General features: G+C 44.4%; 1 long non-coding RNA gene across 4 annotated transcripts in view; it reads left to right on the top strand.

Annotated features, from left to right (window-relative positions):
* The window catches only part of LOC147013079 (uncharacterized), an 83,013-nt gene that overhangs the window by 41,068 nt on the left and 16,088 nt on the right, over positions 1-25,857 (top strand). For 3 of the 4 annotated variants that reach the window (XR_015051187.1, XR_015051185.1, XR_015051184.1), the window contains one exon: positions 853-965. This is a non-coding gene — a long non-coding RNA (uncharacterized LOC147013079). Of the gene's footprint in view, positions 1-852; positions 966-1,894; positions 2,555-25,857 lie in introns of those variants that run through there. The other variant, XR_015051186.1, reaches the window with a different exon arrangement.

The following is a 25,857-nucleotide window of genomic DNA, read 5'->3' as shown; positions in this document are numbered from 1 at the left end:
TTCAGTTTCACATCCAAATATCTTCACCGGTTCCTTTGGCACATGATGGCATAATATATGCAGTACCAATGCTTGGACTTTGGGTGTTGCCATATTAGTTCATGGATGTCCTTTTTCCTATTACAAAAAGGTGTTACAACACACAGTAACCACAATTGCGGACAGGAAATGTCAGTAGCTCTTTTTCTGTGTCATTTATATCTCCGTAATCATGTGGCCCTCACACTCCATTTCACGGGTCATCTGTGTCACCTGGAGAACCCACACAGGCAATGAGGTCCCCCAAGAAGAATGGGCAGCTCATCGGAAGAGCTCATTTCTGGTCAGCAAAAAAAAAAAACTCGTCTTCCTGTTCTTGACTGCCTGCATTGGTCAGGGAATAACATGCAAACTTGTGAACGTGGCGTGGTGTGCTATCCTCGCTCCCGTTTGTTTGCCTGTTTGTAAGCATGCTGACACCAGCCTGGCACTCCAAGCTTTCCACTGTTTGCCTACTATTTTCCATGCCTGGATACCCAGTCCAGACAGCACGATGACTACTCCCTCTCAGCTCTCCCCTTCGACCAGACTCTCCTTGCTCTGGGAGAGGTCGACATGCTGCCAGCATAACACACTCCCTGACCTGGCACACTGCTTTGCCAAACCACTTTGTCTCCTGCAATGCAGCCGTTGTATTAACACACTGACACAATTCAAGCATTATCAGGTCGACCTTCGGATCATCTGCTTTCATAGTATCATGTCCTGTCTTATTGTTTCCAGTGATCCTTCAGAGTGTAACATTCATGTAACGTTCAATGTCCCTAAAATCCATGTCGTATCCACTTTCCCTGCTTCTTTGATCCTCCGCAGATGAGCTTATGAGGAGAGAATGAAATGATGGCACAAGTCACCATCCTGTACTTGCATTCACATGAATCCTCACAAGCAGAGCCATCGCCCTGTGAGCCAGCAATAGCCAAAAGGTACTCCTGTTCCACCTGGTCGCCACATTGAGGAGACTTTCTGTGTGTGTATATATATTTATGAATAATGCACTATTTTTTACATATTATATGGATGGGAGGTGAAAATTGCTGTGCAAGCCACAAGTATTCAGTCTTGAAAAGATCGACAAGAACAACAACATAAAAGGGGATAACACTTCAGGCAACAACATTCCAGATGTAATCTGTGAGGCCTCGATGTCAACAGGGGAAAGGCGAGACATGGCTTATTTCACAATGCGTTGGGGTTATCTCCACTATATGTACAACTGCTCATGATAGTTTTGGAGGTTCCTATACACATATGGTATGAAATCGATTGCAGTATGCCCTCTATTTCGTTTATACTGCACATCAGAAACATCACCCGCTTGGAAATGGTCACCCACCACTTCACCCCTTCACCATGCACCATATCCCTTTTCGACCATTCCCCAACAACAGAGCGGTTTGGAGCCTCCAGCCTGTTTTTCACCACTCCTCCAACCCCCATGAGTAGGGGAAAGGTTATGGAGAATGTGGTAAACAACCCGTTGTGCTGGCCCTGGAAGCCCAAGTGGGCAGTGTTCATGCACCAAACTCAAACTTCTGCGTAGGGTGGGGGTGGAAGGCTTCAGCACAAAAATATATATATATATATATATATATATATTTTTTTTTATTTGTTTGTGTTATCGTGAATTCTACCAGCCTTTCCATTTTAAGATGAAATACCTGTCTTTTATTAATGTCCTTTTATCAAAACTCTAGTTGTCAGTTGAATTCCTCCCTCTGTGCAATTTTGACAGTTTGATACTTTGATCGTGATTTTTTTGTTGTTGTACTATTGTTATTTACCTCCGCTACTGAAGGTGTATGAGGTTATGTTTCACCCCTTTCTGTCTGTTTGTTTGTCTGTTTGTGTGCAGGACATCTCAAAAAGTTGTGGATTGATCCGAATGAATTTGGTGGGCAGGTTGGCTGTGTGACCATTATGAATTGGTTCGATTTTGGTGACGATACGGATCTGGTTCCGAGAATTATTTACTTTTAAAAGTGATTCTTCACCATTGAGAGATTGGGCTCGACAACGATATTTTGCATGAAATTTCAAAAATGTATTGATTGCGCCCGATATGTTCTCGCGGATCAGACATTACGTGGCAGACGTATGCGCTCCATCGATTGCCCTTCGAGTTGTTTTAGTTTTTGTTATCATTTATTACTTTAATTGTATAATATTTTATCACATGGTAGGGAAGGGAACTTTGTTTCACAGTGAAATTTTCCATCTTTTGTGGACAAATAATGAATTTTAATTCAATTCAATTCAATTACATCACGATTTGTCAGCAAGCACAAAAGTTCAAATTCACTCCCCATTAGAGATGGCGATGTGCACTTCTGGCTTTTCTTCATGATGGTTCTAAATGCACAATATGAGTGGTACCTAGATTCCTTGGGCACTTGCGAAAGCTTGTGTTGGTGATACATGCTGACCCAATGTGTCTGCAATGCGTTCCTGATGTTGTACATGGTGTTCATCCTGTTATTGGTACCTGCGATTCCTGTAAGATACACAGTATCGATTCATTGTGTGGGATGATATATATATATATATATATATATATATATATATATATATATATATATATATATATATATATATATATATATATATATATATATATATATATTTACGAATTCGTGCCCGCCGGCGCGCGGACAGCCGCTTTTAGCCTAATCGCGGCCGTACGCCCACCGGACGGACAATTCAGTCGCGACTTTCCGGAACAATGCCGAAAACCAGTCACGAGTGTGCTCCAAGCACACCACAACCTTGTCCGCACTCTACCCGCGCTACAGGGTCCGATCGCCAAATAATCGATTTACCTAATTTTTCGCGCGGGTAGATTACCAAGAGATTGTACCTCAGCGAGGCCTGCTTGGACACGAGCCGCTTAAGCAGCTCACTCCGTTTTGGGATAACCGAGCGGGGTATTATCGCGAGGCCTCGCTGGACCCGATTCTATTATCGGCTATTAAAAAGCCCGCTATTATTCTGAAATGCAATACGGCAGTTCAATGGAGGGAAAATGACGCGACGAACAGGTAAACATTTAAAGAAGCACATTTATTTTCAAACAACACATAAGCATGTAAGCAGTCATGCAATGAATGGGGAAAGCACGCATGCAATTATACAGCCAAACACAATGCAAAGGAAAGAGCTAATACCGTCTATCTATTGTGTACAGTCACTTATACAGTTTTACTTGATGGACTCGGCGCCACAACTTTCATACAAAGAAAAGCAAGGAAAAACCCCAGGACAGACGAAGGGTAGACTGGACCTCTTTGGGTCTTTATTGCACAGAGCCGTGGAGACCGCAGAGGCTCCGTGAGGCCGCGCTGGTTACCTTCCTCGCTGGGGTGACCCGCGAGGTTCCTTCCCCACGGCAGCTAGCGTAACCGCGGCTCGGCCGCGGCCTGGTGATTCGGGCCCCAGCCGGCAACGCCTGAGAGGAATGAACGGGTCTTCGCTCCTTTTGAGTTGATGCTCTCTTTAAGAACCCGTTCGTGCCTCAGCGATGCTCGGACCGTTCCGAAGCCCGATCACCTCAGACCGTTCGGAGCTGGTTGACGAGCTCTCTCCGGCTCGCACACGAACACGCAGCTCCACGCGGCACAGCAGGCTTGGTCGTGCTCGCGTCTCCTCTGCTCACTTCAGCTTCTCCACCAACTGCAGGCTTCAGGTTCCAGGCACTCCGAACCCCGACAGACACTCCACCGACTCTCCGCGCTTGGCGTTCCGCTCGCCCTTATATAGGGCCCGATGGACGAGGTTTGACCTTCGCACTCTCACCTCTGATCTCTGACCCACACGCTGGCTCCGCCCCTCTCACTCTCTTGATCCGAATCTCGGACGAAGCTTGCACAGAGCGGACATGCTCGAGATCACCGACTTGCGCGGCGAGCAAACCCCCGCGTGTGTCTGCAGCGATGCTGTTCCATGCGGACTTGCTGTGGCTGGCGCAAAAATGGCGTCGCTTCGGGGATGAAGGTGAGGCGATGTTGTTCGGGTTGGTCTATTGGGGGAGATGTGGATTAGGGGATGGAAGGGAGTTGTCGTTGTTGTGAAGGCGGTGTGGAGAGGGTGATTGGTGTAGTAGAGAAGGTGGTTGGTGGTTGGCGTGGTGGAGAAGGTGGTTGGTGGTTGGCGTGGTGGAGAAGGTGGCTGGTGGTTGGTGTTGCGGAGATAGTGTAGGCATATTTGCAATTTCGTGTATTTTTTTGTTAAAAGCGAAAACTCACTTGATTTTGTAAGAAGGTATCATAAGCTTTAAAAAAATTAGGGTGGCATTTTCTCTGAACATTCTGAGGGTATGAAATCCAAGATGGCGTCCAAAATGGCCGCTGAACACTAATGCGATATTTTTGCGAATACATGTGATACAATTACAAATGAAGTGTCTAAATATATGTTTTCTGAGACCAGGAATCTATGTACACACACAGTTTCTGATGTATGAAGTTCATTCTAACCACTCACTGACTCTGACTGATATTAATGTTCGGCACCTTCCAGGTGATGTAGAAAGCTCAAATTTTCTGTGCTGACGGACATCGTCCATAAATGACAAAAAAACTTTTGAAAAAAACAATACAGGTGAGTGACCTGAGACAATGGGGATGCACAGTAATTTTGCGTGCTGACGAACATCGAAGCCGATACATCGGGAAAAATCACAGAATCGTCAGACAACATCCATAAATGAAAATAAATAAATGAAAATAAGTAAATGAAAAATCAAATGCAGGTGAGTGACCCAAGACAATCTGGGGAAGCACAGTTCGTATGCTTACACAATGTGTAAGCACACCCCGCTAGTATATATATATATATATATATATATATATATATATATATATATATATATATATATATATATATATATATAATTCGAAGCACTCACTGACTCACTGACAGGTTGGGTCACGTATTCGAGCATGTGCCAGAGCAGCACGTCACTGCGTCCACTTTCTGCTGGAACCCCAGGGGCCTCCGTCTTGCCATCCCCCAGGCAGATGTCTGGCCCATCCCCATCTCTTTGAGATGCTGATCAACCTACTGCAACCATGAGGCACGTGGTCGGCCCATTGGCCTCCTCCACTCGAAGCCGATACATCGGGGAAAATCACAGTATCATCAGACAACATCCATAAATGAAAATAAGTAATTATTAGAGAATCTGGTGAGAGAATCTGCTGAGAGAATAAGTAAAAACCTCGCTGAGAGAATCTGGTGAGCAGGATCAGCGTCAGGAAAATGAGCCACATGGCCATACAGCTGCAGCTGATGCTCACGGACTATGCAGGTAACAAATCTCATTTGAGTCTCTCTCAGCAACCGCTCGTTGGACACAAAGTCTGACCAGCGATAGTGAAGGATTCTTCGAAGAGACCTGGTACCAAAGGAATTAAGTCTCTGTCTCAGATCCCTGGTCAGAGTCCACGTCTCACATCCATAGAGCAAGACTGGAAGCATCAAGGACCTGAAGACTCAGACTTTCGTCCTCCCGCACAGGTACCGGCAGCGCCACACCCCATGATCCAGTGAATCGATGACTCCCCAGGCCCGACCCGGATGTCTATTGTCCTCTGGCTCATTAGTGTCGGCATATTTGCAATTTCGTGTATTTTCTTTTGTTAAAAGCAAAAACTCACTTGATTTTGTAAGAAGGTATCATAAGCTTAAAAAAAAATTAGGGTGGCATTTTTTCTGAACATTCTAAAGGTATGAAATCCAAAATGGCCGCCGAACACTAATAATGCGATATCTTCGTGAATACATGTGATACAATTACAAATGAAGTGTCTAAATATATGTTTTCTGAGACCAGGAATCTAAAGGAATCATCAAATTTATGTTATATGTATGATCTACATGCCAAATTCCAAAATGGCCACCGCACACCCGCAATGTAAGCTATACCTTCTCCCTTTGCATGCATTACCAAGCCAACAGGATTTTGTAATTACAAACCAAGTATCTACCTATTTAAAGACATGTATTTTTCACAAAGAATACATAATTAACAAACCAACAAACAGATCTAAATAAAATTAAATACTTGAATTACTGTTCAATCTCTTAAATCGTTTAAACAGGAAGATGCAAAAAGTCATACTGATTAAATGCCTGGCTTTCATTTAGTAGTTTTAACAATGGATATCAAGTGAATTATTATTTTGTGAATGTCATAGAAAGTAACACCTCAATCTTCACAGTTTTCATTTAACCCTGGTTGGACAGTTTTGTTGTTGCAGCTGAAAACCCAGCATCCACAAACTTCCGTACATGGGATATTGTTCTTGCGACTGCAGTCTCTATTCCCACTACCTTGTTGTACAGGACGGTGAGGTCTAGTTTGCCTAATGTCTCCACAAGGGCCTTGGACCTGGTGTTTTTGTGCACATCCAGAGCTAAGCCGACGGTAAGGGGAGTCTCAGTGCGATGTTTGAAAGTGACTTCTTCGTGTTTTGTTTCATAGGTGACCTGCCGATCAGACTTGTATGCACATACGAAATGTTGTGCCAGCACAGATGCACTTTGGTTCATAGATTCGGCCCTGCTGATTGTTTTAACCTGATGTAATCCTTGGATAGCATGCTTGCAGAAGAGTTGAAGCAAAGCAGGTGGTTCATAATTATCAGATGTTCCTTCGAATTTCCACGGGGTTGCGCTTGCAATGTCTCTTCTCAGTATTTTAGCTGCTTTCAGAAGGACTTTCACATCTTCTCTTAGGTCTTTTGTATCGGTGGCCAATGCACCAGCTAACAGGGTTTCCTTGGCTTTTGTAGAAAGTACTTGCTCAGGTTTGGTTTTGTCGAGGCTGGTGAAGTGCACATCAGCGATGTTGTCCAAAGTCAGTTGCTTTAAGTATGGTTTGTATCGCGGATTGTCGGGTAAAGGGAAACCATTGGCTTCTAGCAAACCAACATATGATTGTTCAATGTCGTTCATATTCAAAGCTGAACTGTTAGATGTGTCATTCATTTCAGTTTCCACAATGTCGAGCATCTCCAGGTCAGAGACTAACTGTGCAAAATGAACATGCTGTTTTGGAGGTCTGTTAGCTTTTTCTGTGTCTCGTTTTGCATGGCCTTAGCACAGAAGGTGATACTTCATGTCCTCAGCAACTGCTGTAAGAAGATCAGATGAGCCTACAACATTGCTCAGTCTGACTTTCAAAGGTTTTCTGTCTGTTTGTTGACCAATGGCTTTGAGCTGAGCTCCCATGTTTTCAGTTGTGACGTCGTGCAATTTGTCTGCTTTGTCTTCCTGACAAATGCCACACATCTCCTTGTCTCCTTGTCGAAAGCCTGGTAGATTGCTGTGATGTGGAACCACTTGTAGATGCAGCATCAGATTTTGGCGGTCGTCCTATTGTCTTCTGTTTTACATCACTGACGCTGCCTGTCGCTTGTCCTTTCTCATATCTGGTCTTGGCTCGTTCAATGCATGTTTTATTTGTGAGATCCTTATAACATGTCTTGTGGTATGAAACACCATTCTGTAACAGTTCATGGGCAGACAAACATTTTATGCGATTCTTTAATGCAGAGAATTCTGTTTCCCCAGATGAACATCGAACATCAGTTGTTGTCATTACTTTCTCTACTGAAGGCAAAGAAGGACGAAGCACATAGTTTGTATAATCTGTTTGCTTGCTGCTCAACTGGCAAATAAAGCATAGTTCAAAATCCACCATTTTTCACTTCTTGTTAGATGAAGACTCTGCCATTTTGGTTAATCCAAGGTCTCTAAGCTATGTTACCATGGGTTATGGTTGCTGTGGGTACGTGCAGCCTGCAAAAGAAGAAAATAATACGTTAGTACACCATAAAATGGACAAGTGGAACCTTAACATAAAGCGAACACACTGCTGCCGATGACTGGATTCGAACGTCAATTTTCCGGCCGCCATGTTGAAATAAAAAGGCAGCCTCTGTCTCAAATTGTGCAAAATAAAATGATTAGTAGTCAGGTGAAAGTTATTGTTATTATAGTCACTTCTATATACAAGTTCCAAGACAAACTCATTCACAGTGATTATGGCATGATCTAAAGATTAATTAATTAAGCTCCACCACATCCAAGCCTTTCCCGGAAAATCCTATATGCATTATCCTATTATACAGCGAGACAGTTTTCCCGGAAGATTTTGCGGTGATAGCAAAACAAAATGGTTCGGGTCTTGTTGAGAGTGGTTCCAAGCAGTTCATGCTGAAAAAAATATATTTAAACCACATTAAGTTAATTTTAGTGTCAAATTTAGGGCGTTTTGCTACGGTGGCGGCCATATTGGATTTCAGCCGTGAGAATGCTCAGAAAAAATGCCATCCTAATTTTTTTCATGTTTATAGTATCATCTAACAAAATCAAGTGAGTTTTTGCTTTTAACAAAAGAAATACACGAATCCTTTTTTTCATGACAAATATGCCTACACTACACAGCCAGCAGAGACATGAATATCACTGCCAAGGTAAGTGAATCTCTCCACGACCTCAACATCCTCACCACAAACAGGTACAGACAGGATAGCAGCATCCAAGATGTCATTGAAAGCCTGATTCTTAGTTTTTACCCAGGAAACCTGTAATCCCAGCAGCTCCGACTCCTCATTCAGCACCTCGATGGCCCCCAAAAGGATATCTAGAGTCTCCGCAAAGATGACTGCATCATCTGCGAAATCAATGTCAGAGATCTTGATATTTCCAAACGATGCACCGTGGCTTGATTTCTCAGACATCCTCCCCAGAATCTAGTCCATGCAAGTGCTGAAATGTGTGGGGACAGAACACACCCCTAATGAACTCCAGTAACAACTGGAAATAAGTCGGAGATGGTACCACCACATCTCACAGCACTCTCAGTACCCAAGTACAGTTAAGACATCAGATCGATCAGTTTTGGTGGCACCCCACGAAGACCAAGAATCCTCCAGAGGGCATCCCAATTCACTGAATTGAACGCTTTACAGAGATCGACATAGGCTGCAAGCAGCCCCTGCCCAAACTCTTTGCGTTCGGTGAGGACCCAAAGAGCAAGGATACGGTCAATCGTTGACCTCTTTGGTGTAAATTCTGACTGCTCTGGACACTGGTGCTCAAGCAGATGGTGGTGAACCCTATCAATAATTATCTGAGCAAAGACCTTGCCCGGCACTGAGAGCAGCGTCACCCCTCGGTAGTTGTTGCGTTCTTGGCGATCACCCTTCCCTTTCCAGAGAGGGACAACAAGGCCCCTCTTCTAGTCAGTTGAGATGATGCCTGTGTTCCAGCCAGAGCACAGAACTGCATGACTCACTGACAGACTGACTGATATTAATGTTCTGTACCTTCTGGGTGAGGTAGAAAGCTCAAATTTCACATGCAGACACATATTGAAGTCTGTACAGCAGCAAAAATCACAGTACTATCAGAAAGCATCCATAAATGAAAATATAAATGAATTAAAATAAATAAATGAAAAAAAAACAAATGCAGGTGAGTGACCCGAAACAATGGGGAAGCAAAGTTTGTTATTGTTTACAATGTGTGAGCATACCCCACTAGTATATATGTATAGTCATTGTACAACTTTGAACTTTTATAACTTTTGATATACACGTGAAAGAAACAAATTATATATGGTGCATGAAAGCAAGCATAATTACCTCCACCCCCAAAGGTGGACGGAGGTTGTGTTTTCACCCCCTGCTTGTTTGTTTATCTGTTTCTCTGTGAGCAGAATATCTCAAAAACTTACCGATGAATTTGGACGAAACTCGGTGGATAAGTTGGTTAGGTGACAAGAACAAGCTGATTCGATTTTTGTTCAGGTCTGGATTCAGATCCGGCTTATCATTGGGAGACAAAACATAAACTGTTCAACCTGGCAGATGTATTGTATGCGCTCTACGGAGTGCTCTTCCAGTTCATCAAGGTTGAACTCAATAAAGTTCAGTTTTTTAGGCTTTAACATAACTGCCATCTTTCGCATTGTATCGTTCAATCCGATTGTCCAACTTGATGAAAACATTCTCCAGTTGCCGCTGAGTAATTTAATGATCCAGTAAATATCCGTTCCCTCTGAGAACGTGACTCGGTGAAGAAAGAAGCTGAGCTGTGCAACAAAGAAATAATTTGTGAAAATTTTCTTTTTCTTGAAGAAAACAAATTATGAAAGTGATTTTTGGTGATGTCATTGGTGCCTTCATTGTGACGTCATAATTGCATATGTAGAATGTTGCATCTGATCAGTATGAAAAGTTTTAAGGGTCATCTCGGGATGAAATGGTCCACAGAAAAAAAAATTGATGACGTCATCAGTCATGTGATTTGGCATCCATGTTGTTTTTTTTTAAAAAACCTTCAAAAATCTTCTTCTTTGAAGTGGCTGAACAGATCGAGGCGAAACTTTACACGTATGACCGCCTATCCATGAGGGACAAAAGGTTCACACATATGACATCATCGGTCACATGGTTTGGCAGCCATATTGGATTTATCCTAAAACGTATAAAAATCTGCTTCTCCAGAACGGCTGGACAAATCGAGAGGAAACGTCACACAAATTAACTTGGATTTACCTGGATGTAGAGGCTGAAGGCGATGCTTATTTGCCTCTCATTACTACTTGATGCATGTATTCCTCTGGTGGGGTTGGTTCTTGAATGGATGATTTGCCCAGTGTACTTCCAATGTTGACTTGAACTGGTTGACTGTTTTAGTGTTCACTGCTCTTTCAGGTAGTGAGTTCCAGTTGGTGATGCTTCTGACTGAGAATGTGTTCTGCTTTAGTCTGGTTCTGCAGTGGTATTTCCTAATTTTCAGTCTGTGCCCTTTGGTTCTCGACCCCTCATCCATCTCAAAGAATTTCATGGCCTCCATGTTGTCAAACTTCTGGACAATTTTAAAGACCTGGATGAGTTCTGGTCTTTGTCTTTTGTAGGCCATTGTTGGTAATTTCAGGGCTATCAGTCGATCTGGGTATTCTAAATGTCGTACATCAGATATTAGTTGAGTTGCTTTTTGTTGTACTTTCTCCATCAGGTCCTCGTCCTTCTTGTGTGTTGGGTACCATACAAAGTTGCAGTGTTCTAGCGTAGGCCAATTCACAGTCTTGTAGAGTTGAAGAATTTCCTTCTGTTTTAGAGCTGAGAAGGATCTTTTAATGATTCCCAGCTTCATATTTGCTCTCTTGGCAGCGTCAGCAGCATGAGTAGTGAAGGTTAGACTTGTATCGAATATAATGCTAAGGTCTTTTTCCTCTTTCCCATCATTGATTTTCTTCTGCCCTGAATCACCTGACATAGAGTATGTGTATCTCTGATTTTCCTCCCATAATGGACTACTTTACATTTCTCTTCATTACATGGCAATTTCCACTTTCTAGACCATTCAGTGACAGTATCTGGCTCTTTGAAAGGCTTCAGCAACATCTCGACAGTCAACAACTCTATATAACTTAGTGTCATCAGCAAAGAGCTTCAGGTTTGATTTAACATCCTCTGGGAGATCGTTGATGAAGAGGATGAACAATACTGGTCCCAGTACACTTCCTTGTGGAATGCCGCTCGTAACATCCACCCTGAGCGAGAACTTTCCTCTCACTTGAACTTTCTGTGATCGTCCAGTCAAGTACTCCTCCATCCAATTTAGTAGACATCCTTCAATTCCATACGACTCAAGCTTGCGAAGAAGGCGCTGGTGTGGCACACTGTCGAAGGCTTTTCGATAATCTAAGTGCATGCAATCAATATCGTGTCCCCCGTCAAGATCTCTTGTCCATTGCTCAAGAACTTCCAGTAGTTCAGTTACACGAGATCTTCCACTGTGAAATCCATGCCGCTCTGTACTTAGTGAATAATTTTCGTTCATGTGTTTTATCAGGGCTTTTCTAATGATCTTCTCCATTAATTTACACACCACGGAGGTCAAACTTACTGGTCTGTAGTTAGCCGGATTCGACTTGTTTCCAAAACGTTGGTACACTTCCCTCCCTCAAGAGTTTGGTGAAGATCATCCGAAGAGGTTCACAAATTTCTTCATGGGTTTCTCGTAAAACATGTGTGTATCCCATCTGGTACTGGAGACTTGTTGATGTTCATGTGTGCAAGAAGGCAGTCTATGTGTTGTGAAGTCAATGCTACATCAGATATGGTGGCCTCTGATCTCAATTCCTGACTGGGCATTATTGACACATCCTCTTGTGAATAAACACTCCCAAAGTATGCATGGAGAGTTTCTGCCTTCTCTGCGTCGGTCCTTGCCCAGTCTCCATCAGATGTTTGCAAGTCAGGAACTCCTGTCTTAGCCTTGGATTGGCTCTTCACGTATTTCCAAAAGCTCTTATCATTGATCTTGACTCCTCTTCGAACTTACTCTCAAATTCTGCTTTAGTTTGTCTAATTGTTGAGGTTGCTATGTTTCTAGCTTTCATGTAGTCCTCCCATCCATCTTTGCTTTCCTTGTTTCTGCAATTTAGATATCTGGCCCAGCACCTTCGTTTCTCCTTTCCTGCCTCAAGAGCTGCTTTGTTCTTCCACTGTGGACGTTTCCTCATCAATTTCTTTCACAAGGGGATGCAGTCCTCCACACAAGTCTGAATTGTATCTTCAAATACACCCCATGTCTTTATTCCAGTGGTATGTAGTCGTTCTTGCTCCCAGTCAACCTCTCTCAACTTTCGTCTCATCTTGTCATAATCTGCTTGGTAGTACCTGGTTAGTACCTTCTCCTCATTCTGTGATTCGACTGTTATCTGAAATAATGTCACGTGATCGCTCATGCCCAAGGGTGGACCAATTTCCATCACGGATATGACCTCTTCCTTATGAGTCAACACCAAGTCCAGGAGGCTGGGAGCTTGTCCATCTCTAAACCTCGTTGGTTGCCATAAGTGTTAATGGAGAAATAGGTCATTTAGGATAGGAGGAGATAGGAGAAATAGGAGAAATAGGCACAGTCAAAGAAAGGGGGTGGTGGTTTTCATGATGATTCAACCAACTGTGGTAGAGTTGTCGCACTTACAGTCAAACCATCATATTCAAAATAGATATAAAGTTCAGACAAATTCTTTCTGTCTTCAAAGAATGGGATTGGTTGACCTGATGTCAACCAATATATTTATATTCATGTCAATTTTGAATATGATGGCTTGACTGTGTGACAACTCGAGCACAGTCAGTTGAGTCATCATGAAAACCACCCCCCCCCCAAGTAGCCTTCAGCTAATTAGCATAATGTTTCCGTGGTACTTTGGTGATTCACCTCCACCGACTCATTATTCATGATTTTCTGTCTTTCTTTTTCGGACAATTCTTTCTTTCTTCAAAGACATGCCTGGTGCTGGCTTAATGGTTAGGGTGGTGGGCTTGGGATCTGAGGGTCCTGAGTTCAAATCCTGCTCAGCTGTTGAATTAATACCAGGTGGGGTTGACTCGACCTGTCATCTTTCCGAGGTCGGCAAAATGAGTGCCAGTTTGCTGGTATCCTGTGTCGGAGTGGCGACCCGCCCCGGATTGTGCCCAATAGCCAAGGAGACTGCTTTGGCAGCACCAACGCTCTGCACAGAGTATGGTCCCAATGGATGGATGGATGAATTATTCATGACATCATTTCTGTTCTGCCTACTCATTATTTATGATGGTCTCTGGTTCTACCAGTCAGGTAATCCCATCCTTTCTTTCTCTCAACCAATCAACGTTGAGGACATTACATTTTGGGAGAGTTTGGAGCTTCTTCTTCATCCGCTTGCAGTTTTATCCTTAGGGAGTGCAAGTCCAAAAGCTTTGATAATGTCCATTTTATTGAAATGCATATTTAAATTTTGTTGTTCTCATAAAATGATAGTTTGCAAATAATTAACATCAACATCTTGCTCATGACACGGTACTGCACTAACACACACACACACACACACACACACACACACACACACACACACACACACACACACACACACACACACACACACACACACACACACACACACACACACACACACACACACACACACACACACACACACATGCATTTAAAGGCCATTTTCCCCGCTAAAGCGGGGGTCAGCCTTGTGGGCCCCATGACAATCTTCCCAACTTTACCCTGTTTTCTGCATCTCCCCTTCTTAATCCCCTTGCCCACATTTCCTCTTCCACCACATTTAGCCAAGTTTTTCTCGGTCTTCCCCGTCCTCTACTTCCGACTACACTCATTTCCATCACTCCTCTCACCCAGTCACTTTCATCCTTCCTCAACACATGACCCAACCATCTCAACCTGTTTCTCTTCACAACCTCCATCACAGACTTTATTCCCATCATCTTCCGCAAGTCATCATTTGTCTTCCTCTCTCTCAACGATACTCCACACATCCACCGAACCATTCGCATTTCCACCCTTTCCAGCCTTTGTTGCTGCTCCATGTTCAGTACCCATGTCTCACACCCATAAATCATCGTACTCCTCACACATGTAGCATCCACCTTTCCCTTCAACTTCAACGACACTCCCCTCTTTGTCAGCACGCCACTCAGTTCCCGAAACTTCTTCTATGCACATCTCACTCCAGCAACCGTCGAAGAGTCTGATCCACCTTCTCCATTCAGCATGTCGCGGAGATAGCAAAATGTTTTCACCCCTTCCAGCTTCACACCACCTCCAAGATCCAACTCAACAATTCCTTCATCTGCTGCTCCCTCGATGCACACCTTACACTTGAATGTAGCTGCCACACTGGTTAATGACCCTCTCACCCCACTACATTTTCGATGAACCCATTCATCACACATTGTACACTGAATGGAGTTCACTCCGACACCCTTCCTGCACACAGCACACGGCCACTTCCCAGTCCTTTCCACCTCACCACATGCTTTACCACTTGCCATCACCTTCGTCTTTCCGATATTCACCTTCAAACCTTTTGCCTCCATACATTCCTTCCACTTGTTCATCTTCTCCTTCAGTCCATCCATACTCTCTGCAATCAACACCAGATCATCTGCATACAGCAGCTCCCACGGTAAACCCTCCTTTACCCTCCGAGCCAGCACCTCCATCACAACTACAAATAGAAGTGGACTTAGTACCGACCCCTGGTGCACTCCGACCCTCACCTCAAACTCACCACTGTTCCCATCCTTCGTCCTTACAGCTGTGCGCGCTCTCTCGTACATGGCCATCACTACTCTGATCAACCATTCCTCCACTCCTAACTTCCTCAATGCCCATGTCATAACTTCACGTGGAACCCTATCAAATGCTTTCTCCAGATCAACAAACCCAAAAAACAACTTCTTCCTCTTCTCCATGTACTTCTCCTGCAACTGCCTTACAATAAAAATTGCATCTGTCGTTCCTCTTCCTGGCATAAATCCAAACTGCATTTCGTCAATCTTTACCTTCTTCCTTATCCTCTTCTCCAACACCCTTTCCAATACCTTCATTCCATGCTCCAATAACTTTATTGTTCTATAGGAGCCACAGTCCAGAGGGTCACCTTTCCCCTTGTACAGAGGGACGAGGGTACCCGGTTCCCAATCCACTGGAATGCGGCCTTCTTTCACCACCAGATTACAGATCTCTGTCATTCTCTTCACACCCCAACTTCCCGCTGCCTTCAACATATCTCCCACAACTCCCGTCGGCCCTCCTGCTTTTCTACTCTTCATTGCTCTTATAGCTTCCTCGACTTCCTTCTCAGTTATCTTCTCTGCTGGTCCTAAAACTGGGTTACTCTCGATGTTTCTATCCCATTCATTTTCTACATTCAACAGCCTTTCCATATATCTCTTCCATCTTCCTTTAATTCCATCTGAGTCCACAACAATTTGTCCCACTTCATCCTTCAAGCAACTCACCCCCGTCACATCAAATCTCTCTCTCGCTATCTGCTTTGCAATCCTGAATACCGCTCTCTTACCCTCCTCCGAATCCAAGCGTTCTCCAAACATTTTCCTCTGGGCCTCCTGCGCCTTTGCTACCTCTTACTTTGCAGCCTTCTTGGCTTCCTTATAACTTTCATGTGCAGCCTCTTCTTCAACGGTATCCTTCGCCTTTTGCCATTCCTTGAACTTCTTCCTCTTCTCTTCAATCGTCTTCCAAACTTCATCATCCCACCACCATGTTTCCGAGTGCCTCAGTGGTCCTTTTGTCCATCCACATACCTCACCAACGGCTCCCAATAGACTATCTTTCATTGACATCCAACCACTTTCAAGTTCAACCACATCATCTTCAACCATACTCAGCCTCTCTCTTAATGCTTCCTTCACTGTCGCCTCTTTCAACCTCCACACCTTCATCCTCGGCTGGTACTTCACCCGCCGAATTCTCCGCGCACCTTTCACCCTTATATCGCAGACAACCAGGTGGTGCTGCGAAACAGTCTCCTCCCCTGGGATCACCTTTGTGTCCCGGAGGTTTCCCCTATCTCGCTGACGCACCATCAGGTAGTCAATGGTTGTCGTCAACCCACCTGACGTGTATGTAATAAGCTTATTATTCGCTTTCTGGAATTGAGTATTACAGAGCAACAAATCAGCTCCATCAGCAAACTCCAAGATCCTTTCACCTTCTCCATTTCTCACACTATATCCATAACCCCCATGGACTCCCTCAAAACCGTCTGGACTCCTTCCCACATGTCCATTCAAGTCTCCTCCAACCACAACAACTTCCTCATCTTTCACATTTTCCATCAACTTCTCCATCGCACACCAGAACATGTTCTTCTCTTCATCGCTTCGACCGACCTGCGGGGCATATCCCGAGATGACGTTCACCAAGAGATTTCCGATCACAATTCTCACCATCATCAACCTTTCACTCACTCGAGTCACACTCACTACACTGTCTACAAACTCCTCAGAAAACATGACACCAACACCATGCACGCCTTCCGGGCACCCTTGCCACATAAACTTGTACTTCTGCCCCTGCCTTCCCTTCACCATTCTCACACCACTTCCCTTCCACCGTGTCTCCTGCACACAACATATGTCCACTCTTCTTCTGACCAATGTTTCAACCACTTCTCCAGATCTCCCTGTCATTGTCCCTACATTCCATGTACCAAACCTCAGAAACCGATCTCCACGTGGGTCATCAGACGATTGGTCATCATAAATGGAAAAATTTCCTCCCTTGCTTCGATCGGGTTCCCCACCTTGAGTTTTACCGAGAGGGGTTGAGGACCCCCACAGGGTACTTCGGGCTGTACCCTGCCCATCAGTTGTACTCATCATGGTTTCCTTTTGAGGCGATGTTTTTTTTTATGGCCGGATGCCCTTCCTGACGCCAACCCTTTTAGTCGCCTTTACGACACTCAGGGATACGGTGTACCTATTCTGACCGGGGTACACACCGGGGTCAGACAGACGCAACAGACTAAAACAGACGCAATTTGCGATTCACTTTGTGCATCTCCATTGTGAGTCACTTGGTGCTGGTATGTGTGCAGTCCTTCTGTAGTTCTCTTCTTGGTGGTTCCTTCACCCCATGAATGGGAAACCCATGAAGTTCTCTTCTAGGTGATGAAAAAATTCCCTGTATTATCTGTCCATTCCGAATAAACAGGTTCTCCTGACCGTTTGCCTTTCTGTCTTTCAGTTCCTTACGTAACTTTTCGTAATCATCTCTTTCTCCTTTTGTTTGGACAAATTATCAATCAAGTTTAATTGGCAACATTGTTATTTATTTTTATCACCCTTCAAGCCATTATGATATTTGAGAAATTTGCATCCACACCTGATTTGTTCACATTTAATGATACAACAGCGGGAAAAGAGGTACCCCATATCAGATAACACCTGGCATCAGGACTACTTAATTATTGTCAACCCAGCACCCCTGGAGTGGAGGGAGGGGGACAGCCTTCTAGTGTTATGTGACATCTTTGGGTGTGTATGTTGAAGCATTTCAGAGTGTTACAGGAAGGTGGAAGGAGGGGATGGGGGGGGGGTGTCAGATCTTGTCAAAAATAGTTATGTAATTTTTGAACGGCCCCTTAAGAACACTTTCCCTGCTCACAATATGTTACAAATGTTTTTTCGTTCTTTGCTTTTTGGTGACCATACCAATCAAAACTATTCACTTGTGATGCCCCCATTTACCCACACCCCCCCCCGATTGTTCATTCAGTTCCATATCTATTTCATACATCATTGTATGGCACCATATTTTTAGCCATCTATTGCCCTTTATCTCAACTATCAAATGCCCTTGTCTTTGAGCTTGTGCAGATAACAATGCTGAGATTCACTACAACGAGCAATGCAACAAAAAAACTGAAAGGAGGGTAGAGATAAAGGGGAGAAAACACAATAACCTGGAAAGGGTGGGGTGGGATTGTGGAGGGATAATGAAGGCAGACAATGTCATAAGAGGAAGTGAACACCTCTCTTAAAAAAACCCTGCGGGAAGAATGAGATTGAACAGACGGAAGAAGTCGGTTCTACAGGTGAGAAAAAATAGGAGTGGATTTAAGCAGTGAGCCTGGATTTTTGGAGTTTCACCGGAAGTGGATCCATGTTTGTGCCGTTTGTGGAAACGTGCTTTGTTCACAGTGGAATGCTCACTGATCACTTGCCTTGTACCTGACACTGTATGTCCCGAAGCCAAATGCAGAAAACCTATGACAGTTCTGAAATCTTGAATAGTTGGATCTGACATCAGGGATTCATCATTAGAGTCTGCAGGGCATCTTAAGTCGTTGGAGTTGCCAGATAGCGAGTTCGTACGTGAAGATTTCAGAGTGGCTTCAACTTGTTCTCAATATAATCGGAGCTGATAGCAGCCTCTCCCTCCACCTTTGCTATCAGAGATAACCTGCTGTAAAATAAACACCAACGGGCAATGATAGCACTTTCCATATTCAGGTTTTCTGAGAGGTGGGCAGTCATGAAACGTGGGAAAAAACCTTTGTATAACAACATTATAGAACTGTGGTCATGTCTTTAATCAGCAGCCATCAAGCACCATCCTAACTGATATAGAAAACCTCAGCTGGGTCCAAGCCATTGCTTGTAATAGAGTTGTTTTTTAATTTTTATTTTACGAAGATATAGTCCCAGTGAAGAACAATATAACACAGGGCAAGAGGTCACTGTGTCAACAATTCAGCATAGAGGGAGAGGTGAGCAAGGGTTCCAGACAAAACGAGAACGGCGATCGGTCAAGCGCATACCTCTGCCAGACCAACAGTTTACGTTTTGTATCCCACCGATAGGTCGGATCTGAACCCAAACCTAAACCAAAATCGAATTGGCTTGTTCTTGTCACCCAACCAATTCATCCGCCAAGTTTTGTCAGAACTCGTTCGCAACTTTTTGAGATATCCTGCTCACAGGCAGACAGACAAACAGACGGGTGAAGACATAACCTCCCATCCACCTTCGTTGATGGATGTAAAAATGGGTAAAAGAGGCAACAAAGGAGTTTGAATATGATCAGTTACATTACATTGAGGAAGGGAGAAAATGTACGAGGCACTGACTGACCATGTGAGATCATTACTCAGGAACGCAATCCAATATGAAGTCTCTTTTGTAGTTACTAAGCTGGAAGAACAAAGCCATGAGGTGATATAATCTTGATCTACTTGACCTATAACAGCGCCAACAATTCCCATCTTCTTGTTTGGTCATCAAAGGAGGAAGTTTCTTGTCCAAGTCTTCCAAAAACTGACTGGCTCAGCCTGATGTTCGACTGCGGATGGCAGGAACTTGTAATTTTCTGAGAATGCCGGCGATTCCTCCCCAACTCCACGGAAGACACTGTGACATCTTCAAGGTGTACAAACAATCAGAGCTGGCAGGTAGGTTCTCCAGATTAATGCTCATCCGATGGATAGCACACACATTGACATAATATCGCCGTGCAAGTGAAACACCAGGTTGACAGTTTACAGCTGGACTGAGATTCAAACTCAGGAGAGACAGCTCTCAGAGATGAGTACTCAATCTTGCCTATCCAATCGTTAACTGATTAAATGAAATAATTTATTTTCTGATTGGTTCATTAACAGCTTACATCATAAATACTACAGGGTGTTCCAAAAAGACCCGGACAATTGGTTGTTAATATTGTTGCTGGTTTATAAACCGCATGCTAAAATTGAAACGCACACAGCACGTAGACTTTTGCGGTGGAGAAGTGCAAATGAAGCCTGCATGGGGGTGCCAGCAATGGGTACCTCCATTCGGGGCAAATGAGCACTTGCCTTAGGGAGTTGGCATTGTGCGGACCACATGGAGGTGCCAGGAATGGTTTCCTCCAAGGGGTCACCGAAGCACTTGCCAGAGGGAGGGCTAGGATAAATGATAGGGATCTAGAGAGACACAGTAGGGACATGGAACCTGTAGTGGGGACGTAGAGAGTTTAGAGGGAGTTAAAGGGAACGTGCTAAGTTAGTGTGACGGATGACGGGGAACATGAGCTAGTTCGACAAATCACGTAGTTAGATGATGCAGAGTGTTTGAGAATGGAAATGAGAATGAGAAAAATATATTTGCAGGGTGCAGGAGATAATGGACTGACTGGGAGTGTGGCTCAAAAATGTGTGCTCACCTCAAGGCACCTCAAGCGCTGGTAAGCTCGTCAGCCAGGTGAGGCCATAGGTAGGGCCCAAGGGGCCGGTTTAATGTTCAGTGTGTAGTGGGTGCAGGTACTCAAGGAGAGGGGTCTGGCATGCCAGTGTAGTGTTGGTCAATGGGCTTGGGTGCCCAAGCAGCAGGATCCAGGGCACCAAAATGCCATGTGGGCATCGAGGAAGGAGTGCCAGTGAGGGCACACCCCATATTAGGGTGAGGAGCAGGTAAGCTCAGAGGCCGCTCCAGCGTAAGGTGGTGTCATGGGAGTGCACATTTGGGCAAACTGGCCAGTGAAGCCACACTACCAAGCCACAAAGTTGTCCAAGAGCACAGAAGGAAAATTTGTGGGAATTTGGGTTTTTAGAACTCCATAGTTTAATGAAGGCCTATTGGCAGGGTGTAACCCCAGGAACAGTTCAAATGTGTAAGAATGTTGGCATAGTTAGGATTAATGTACACCCCTTCGCACCACCCAAAGCTGGGATGATCACCGGCCATGGGACTTGCCCTCCAGGTGAGAGGAACATGAAGATGGGCCATTTGTGTTCGAAACATTTTATGTAATTCTGCCTTTTCCTTCCACGAGGAATCTTGAGGGATTGGGTAGGAATTTGGTTATTTGGAGACAAGACGTAGGAGACAGAATGTAGGGACGAATTTCAGTTGTGTTCGTGGAGGAGACGCTGGGTGTGTGTGGACGAGTAGGGCCGACCTCGAGTTCACAACTCCGACATCACCACCATTGCCCCAGGCATGTGCACACCAGGGACCGGCTGACTGTGTTGGTCAGACCTGGTGCTTGTGTACATTGCATTACCTGGGTTTCCTTTTTGTTTTCCGTACCGTGAGATATTTTTCCCTGTGCTTTCGTTCAGTCCATCTGTCCAGGATCCAGGAGACATTGCTGGATGTCTTGCAAGACTCACCTCGCCGCCTTGCATCGACCCCCTTGCTGATATCTCCTTGCAGTCTTGCACATCAACTTGGAGTTGCCCATACACCTTGTTAGACAACTTTTTCTGTGGCCTGTGGCTCACTTACCTTGCTCATCTACTTTATTGGACCACCTTATTATAGTGGCCGTGTTCTCCCTACCACCAAGAACTGTCCTGTACAGCAGCTCGGAGGAGGAAGATGTTCGTTGTTTTAGAAAGGCCACCCCAAAATGACCTGCCTGCCGGTTTTTGTTGGCAGGGCCTCCAGCCTGAAGATGAGCAAGAGGAAGAAATGGTGACGATGGCAAGCAGGTGTCTTCCTCCAGCACAAACAATGTTTGCTTTTGTGTTTTGTTTTTTTCTTTTCCATCAGGTCCTGGGTCAGATTTTCTAAATATTTTATGGTTGTTGGATATACATAGTTGTTAAGAATTTTAAAGCCCACCGGTTACGTGTTTTAATTTCAAAATTCCGGCAATTTCGGTGTTACATCTGGTTGTCGTGTGAGTCAGTTAGGTAACTCCCAACGCATTAGGTGGGACACGTCTCATTTAAATTGTCTCATACACGGAGGATAGTGTTAAGACAACAAGCTAAGTCGGTACTAGGGGGTAATTACATCTTTGTATAACAATATTATACTTTGTATAACAACATGTAGGACACACGGGGATGGTAAATTGGCTGTCCCAGGCTCCGGGTCAAGTTTGTGTATGACTCACGACGAGTCTGGGAAAGGGAAGGAGCTAATGTTGTGGTTTTATAAACCGCATGCTGAGATTGAAACGCACACAGCACGTAGACTTTTAGAATAATTGTGTCCGTTATGAACGTTAAAAATAGTGTCTTCCCTATTGGGGTTATTATGTAATTAAATGCGTTGGGTTGGGTAGTTAGCGTCCCCTGTCAACCCGTTTGGAGAATAGAGACATCGGCGCGTGATGACGTTACCTTGTAATGTAATTTATTGCCATCTTCCCCTGTACTGTATTTTGTTTCCTGAAGCCCCGTTTATTCCCCTCCCCCAAAAATGATTGGCAAACGAACCACGACACGACCCAGCCTTCCTGAAATGATTGTCCATTGCCTGGCTTTATGCCATGAACATTGTTGGACGTTTGGGGTTCGTCTCAGGAGCATGGGAGTAGAAGGTATTTCCCCCCATATTAAGTGTCGAGTTCTGTTCATGACGACAGCTGGAATAACCAAATGACTGAATATCGGCCAGGCGGCAGAATAAGCAGGGCTGTGGAGGAATCCTCCAATGGCTGGCATGGGGCCGGCTCGTGGGATCTGCAGTGGCCCAATGGCTGGTCCCAGGCCACCTCGAGGGATCTGCCGTGCGGCTCTTTGGCCCCGCCTGCCCCCAGGGCTATAAAGCTGCGCTCTGCACGCTGATTCGGTCTCTGTTGTTGTCCCCGAGCTACTTTGGTCCTGGTTGTTGAAGTCTCTTTCTTATTTTGCCTCGAGCTGTTGGGGTTCTGGTCGTGGCACGAACTCGTTCTCTCTCTGCCTGGGTCGTCACACTCGTTTCTTCCCTGGCCCTGGATGTGTTGGTTTGTGCTCCCAAAGGAGCTGGTGGACTCTCATTGGTGGAGAGCAGTGTCCGGGCCATTTTGGAGAGTGGTACCAAGTTGGGGAGGGTGACGGTTACATACGTACCAGTCCCAATTTGTCTCCCCATGTGTGTGTGATGTGATGGGTCCCCTGTTTTGTCAGTCGGGAGGTAAGGCATAGGTTAAGTCTGCAACTTGTACATTTGCTGTCCTTTTATTTTTTATAAATATACATCTTGATTACACTCTTTTTATTGCATTTCCCCTTTTCCTGCCCCGGATTCCCTTTGATGCCATTAAAGCCCTTAAGTTCCCCTCTGTCCTTCTCGTACCCCTCATCGCTTATTGTGAATAAATTATTCTTGTTATATTTCCAATCTGCCTGTGGTTGTCCATTCTTCCATTGGTCCAGCAATGTCCGTGTGTTGATTAGCCGGGAGGTTATAATTTCTCTCTAATGGACTCTCGTATCAGTTCGGCATTGTGCTAGCGGAAAGCTCGGCCGCATTAATCATGATTTATTAAAGATAATAGCATAATTGCCGAGGGTGTAATTCCCCAATAAGGAGATCACATATTCCAAGGAAAACAGTGTCAGACGTAGGACCCTAAGTCATGTGGTCAAGCTATTGGCATTTGTCGTCGTTTCGCGACCTGCCACGACACGAAGTTCTTCGTGTGCAATTGTCTGTGATTTACGGTGAGTCCGGGGAGAACCCAGGATAGCCCCCACCCTTATAGTACCCCCGCGACCCTGGGTCTGCAACAATATATTTTGAACCACAAATAATACAATGACACCCCTTGCTTTATATGACTCAGAAACTCATAAAGTTTTGTGCATTCCATCAATACACTTCAATGTGAGCTCCGTTTGTCACACGCAGACCATCAAGGCAGTCCACGAGTTCTTGCCATGTTCGGCTCAGCTTGTGTGCATCCACCAGTGTGCATGCAGCTGTGATCCGAGAACGAAGATCCTGCAGATTTGCCACCTTGGTGTTGTAGCCATCGTTGACAAACCCCAACAGAAAAAAACATCAAGGGGGGTTATGTCTGGTGATCGTGGGGGCCAGACGGTTGGTCCTTCTCAGCCAATCAGGCAACCTGGCAATTTTTTTCATTCAGGATGGCTCGATTAAGGTCCAATGAGGGGTAGCGCCATCCTGTTGAGAAATGATATTGGGTTGCAGGTCTTCAATCTGTGGGAAGGTGAATCCTTCTAACGCAGTCATTTACATTTTTGAGGTTATTGTGTGATCTGCAAAGAAAAACGGACCCACCAAGTGGTCATGGAAAAGGCCACACCACACATTGACCTTTGGACTATCGCATATGCATCCAATGACCACATGGGAGTTTTAAGAGCCCCAGATCCTCACATTGTGCCAGTTTACCTTTCCCGATACATGAAAGCAAGCTTCGTCTGTGAACATGACCTTTTTCAGATAATCTTCAGCATCCCCTATGTGAGTGAGCATTTCCAAGGCGAACACCTTGTGTTTGGGTCCATCATTTCGTTTGAGTTCCTGTAGAATCTGCACCTTATAGGCATAAAGCTTCAGTGTTTGATACAAAATCCTGTGTACAGTGGTAGTTGGTAGTCCCAGTTCTCTAGATGAGTGTGGGATTGATTTTTCTGGGACTTTGTTGAAATTATTCACACACTCGTTCAACGTCTGCTGCACTTGTGCTTGGTCGACCGGTACTTTTCTGTTTCTGACAACTTCCAGTTTCCTTAAACCTCTTGTACCACTCTCTGATACTCGTCCACGATGGCGGATTCCTTCCTTGTACGGAAATTACTCTGAACTTACGTGTTGAATCTCATCTTCATGAATCATTTGAGTCGCCATTTTCTTTTACATGAAACCACCAGACCTGAAAGTAAATAAATCGTTATGAGTTTCTGTATCATATAAACCAAAGGGTATCATTGTATCATTTGTGGTACTAAATATATTGTTGTGTTATGGATCTGGAAACCATATGCATTCAAACATACAGATGTCCCAAGATAGTGAGTGGGGCAACTTAGCATAACAATTGTGCATTTTGTGAGGAAAGCACCAAATTTGGCACACTAGTAGCTTATCATATTATTAACAGATTTGGATATTGGGCCATCTCAAATTCAGCCGCTGATGGCTGTGGCAGCCATTTTCCACTACCATCAAAAATTTTTAGATGGCCCAATATCCAAATCTGTTCATAATATGATAGGCTACTAGTGTGCAAAATTTGGTGCTTTCCCCACAAAATGCACAATTGTTATGCTATATTTAGCTAAGTTGCCCCACTAAGAGTCAGTTATTCCGTTAAGTACATGCGAGACAGGTCCATTCCTTTAGTCTAGTGGGAGAATCAAAGGTGTGCATTGCGATTTCTTTTAGGTAGGTTATTTCATCCAACAAACCATGCAACGAACCCTCCAACGATCATCCAACAAACCATCCAACAAACCATCCAACAAACCATCCAACAAACCATCCAACGAACCCTCCAACAAACCCTCCAACGAACCCTCCAACGATCATCCAACAAACCATCCAACAAACCACCCAACAAACCATCCAAAAAACCCTCCAACGATCATCCAACAAACAATCTAACAAACCATGCAACAAACAATCGAACAAACCATCCAGCAAACAATCTAACAAACAATCGAACAAACCATCCAACAAACAATCTAACAAACCATCCAACAAACAATCTAACAACCATCCAACAAACCATCCAACAAACCATCCA

This window comes from Eptatretus burgeri, chromosome 14 (assembly GCF_056783735.1).
Source record: "Eptatretus burgeri isolate ZD-2024b chromosome 14, Ebu_testis_v1, whole genome shotgun sequence".
NCBI lineage: Eukaryota > Metazoa > Chordata > Myxini > Myxiniformes > Myxinidae > Eptatretus > Eptatretus burgeri.
This window is presented reverse-complemented; position numbering and strand designations above follow the sequence as displayed.